Raw genomic sequence first — 3921 nt, 5'->3', positions numbered from 1 at the left:
ACGATTATAATGGTGTAACTTGTTAAAATAAAAATGTATTTTTTAAACATATTTTAATTGATATACGATTATGTATGTTAATTTGATAAAAGTTTAAAATGAAACATTTAAAAGTAAAGGACGTAAAGTAAATTAATTAACTAATTATAAGGGTATAAAGTGTAAATTTAAAATTATAATTTTAAAAATATAGTTGTGAGAGAGCGAGTGTATGTGAGGAGAGGAGGGGGTGAAAAAGTGTAAGGGTAGTATAAAGGGTATTTTGGTCATTTATTATTTTAAGACTTTAGACTTTTACTAAATTTGCTTAATAAGACTAGAAGCGTACTCGCGCAATGCAGCGAGATACATCGTGATTTTAATATTTTATTTTATTCTTTATCTCAGTCAATGTTATAATATGGCTTTATGTGATTTTTAGAAAGCGGTGATGTTTTTATTTTTGAATAAAATATATATTTGAAGATATCATAAAAATTTGACAAAAATATATCAATATTAATATCAAATTAACCATTTGAAATTTCTCATTTTTTTGTGTAATTTTTTAATTTATTTTTTTATAATTTAATTTATGTACAATAACGAAGTAATTTATATTTGGTTTAATAATATAATGTTTTTATAAAGATAATAATTATTTATTTTGTTGGAACTCGATAATTATTCTAATTATATTTTAGATTTTTTTATATTTTAAAATGAGATGTTCATCCTCTATTTGATTATGTTTATCCGCAGTTATTTATACGAATTCAAACATCGAACTTTAATAAGTTGTAATTATGCATAATTATTTGTAATCTCGAATTTTAAACAATATGCATCAATATACAGTACTTTATGCATAACAAAAATATATCGATATTCGTATCAAATTAACTATTTAAAATTCCTCATTTTTTTTGTAATTTTTTAATTCAATTTTTTTATTATAATATAATTTAGGTACAATAACGAAGTAATTTATATTTGGTTTAATAATATAATTTTCTTATAAAGATAATAACTAATTATTTTGTTAGAACTCGATAATTGTCCTAATTATATGTTAGGACTGAAAAATCAGTATTAATTGTATTCGTCTTGAAAGATTAATTTTAGTCTATAATTGTAAAGTCAGCGTGTTTGACTTTCTTAGACTAGTTTGACTTTGACTTTGTATTAATATGTTGACCATATAAATAGGGTGGTAATCTTTGTAATTAGTGGTGAGAGGAGCTAATTGTAATATTCAGATTGATAATTGAGGGTTTGACTGAGCTTACATGCATTGACTTTCTCTCTCAAGTGTTCTTGATGTTCTTAATGCAATATCCAAGAATCTGCCATTGATGTTATGAAGATATGAAGATTGATCAGATATTGTGGACAAACAATTGGTATCAGAGCTGGAATGCAAGAAATCAGAGGAAGATTATGAAGATAAGTGAATTTTTTCTGGAATTTTTAATTTCTGAATTTTTGTGTTCTTCGTGTTCTTCGTGTTTTTAATTTTTTTTCTTTGTTTGATCCGATTTTGTATTAAAATATTGTGTTTCGGTGTTAAAAACATGATCAAAATGATCGAAATTAAATTGTGAATCTTTGTTATTCACAAATTTTTGTGATTTGATCAAAATAAATCAAGATTTAATCGGTTTTAAGGTTTTTAAAATTTTTTCGTGTTCTTAAATTTTCTTTTGTAAACCAGTGTTTTTGATCCATTTTGTTGTTTATTTTTTTTGTTTTTGTGTTTTTAAGTGTTTTGATCTGTTTTTAAAATTTTCTTTGTTTTGTTTTTTTGTTGTTTTTTTGTTAAACCCAAAGTCCACCCGGTTTATCTTTAATTTTGGGTTTTTTTGTTTAATTTTTGTTCAAGTCCATTTTTTTTTGGCCCATCTTCATCTTCATCTTACTGCTCTTACACCGTACACCATTCAAGCGGTGTTCTTATAAACCGCGTGAAGCTTGATCGGATTCCTTGAACGGAGAGATACACCGCTCAATTTCAGCAAGTGATTTCAAGCGGTATTCATCTACACCGGTCACCACTTGACCGGATTAGGGGTTCTGATTCGTTCAGCACGCAAGGTTTCTTGAGCGGTATTCTAAACCGCACGCTACTTGACCGGATTTCAAGCTACACCGGTCACCACTTGATCTATTGAGCGGTATTCTAAACCACAAATTTCTTGAACTGATTCCTTGAACAAAGTAGTACACCGGTCAGTTTCAGGTAGTGGAGAACAAAGTGATTTCTACGATGACAGATATTTTCCAAAATCTGTTTACGGCTTCAAAGTCATGGAAATCATCTGTCTGGACTGCTTAACAGCAAGCTCTTCGAGCCTTTGAGTTTTAACTGTCAACTTTTAGTTTTAGAAGTCTGAGTACGAGGAGGACCATGCGCCAAGGTTTCAGCCATATTGCTCTCCACTATTCTCATTTGATTTAATAGAATTGATGTGCCAATCTCAAGCTGTTATTGTGCGCAGATTTCAGATTAGTTTATCGCTCATAAGCTGTTCAACTAGTTTTGGATTTGGGAAATTGACTTGCTTGATTTCACACTTTATTGCTCAAAAAGTTGTACTGATTTCAGGTTCTTGTTATATACAGGTTCTGTTATAAACAAGTGTTTTGTAGTAGCAGTTTTTGGCTGGTTTTGTTTCTTGTCATATATTGGAATAGCAGCAGAGGTCTTGTGCACACACAGGTCTTGCTGTTGTGATTGGATATAGACAGATTCAATCTCAGCACACATTTCAGAAACACAGGACCGGAACAATAGTGAACTGCAAGTTATACAATAGCAGCTCAAGTGCGAGAGCAGCAACTGTGGACATTCTCAAGTGAAAGCTCAAGCTGCACAGTGAATTGTTTTGAGCATATTTGCTTTACTTTMTTGTGCTGATCAATTGTGGATATCTGTATTGGTTGATTTGGGCTTGTATCTAGAATTTTTTGGACTTGGTTTTCTTTTGGACTGTTTTTTGATTTCTTAAATTGTTTGTGTTTAGATTTTTGTTTTTGGATCATTGTATATCTGTTTTTGCGTGAGTTTTCAGTGTTTGTGTTTTTCTATTCTTTTTTAGCTTAACTGTTCATTTTTTTATCTGATTTCACTGCATAAATTCTTAACTGATCAATTTTTTTTTTTAAAAAAATGGCAGTTTTTTATACTAAAGAATATCGTGAGCTTAAAGAAAAGTATGCTCAAGTAGATTCTAGTCTTAGCAAGAGTATATCATGGTCAAATCATATGAATGGTATTCTTCAGAGAGAGAAAGAAGAGAAGAGAATTTTGCAAGAAAGGCTGGATGAACTAGTGAAAACCTGTGCTGATCCAGAMGAGACAGTTAGGTTAAATAAACAGGTTGAGGACTTAACTACWATTGTGAATAAATCTGAAAGTGAAATGATTGAAGTAATAGAGCTGTTAAACTTAGAGAAAGAAAACGTTTTGAAAGTGGAAAAGATTTTAAGTGATGAAAGGCAAGAGATAGAAATAGAAAAGAAGAGGATAATCGAAGTTGAAAGAAAGTTTGGAGCTGAACGAGAATCTTACGAGAAGAAGATTAACTCTCTCGAGCTGAACGCCAAAATGCTTCTAAAGCAAATCTCGGATTTTGAGCAGTTTATTGTTTTGGAAAGAGAGAAACATACTAAAGAAAAAACAGACATCTCCGAAGACTGTCAGAGCCAGCTCCAGAAACTGTCTACAAGCATCGATCTAAAGCAAAAGGCTTTGGACAACGAGAAAAAACAATTTGCTACAGAGAAAAGAAATACTTCAAAGAAGTATACAGCAATTGCAAAAGAGCTTACTGAGAAGAGGAAATGGCTTGACATCGCTTTGGAGAATGACAAAAGCAGCACAGATGAAGAGAAGAGAGAGTTGCTAAGTCAGAACAAACAGTTTGAAATACTTCAGAAGGA

The sequence above is a fragment of the Cynara cardunculus genome (assembly GCF_001531365.2).
Source record: "Cynara cardunculus var. scolymus isolate 2C chromosome LG 9, CcrdV1, whole genome shotgun sequence".
NCBI lineage: Eukaryota > Viridiplantae > Streptophyta > Magnoliopsida > Asterales > Asteraceae > Cynara > Cynara cardunculus.
Note: the sequence above shows the minus strand (reverse complement) of the source record.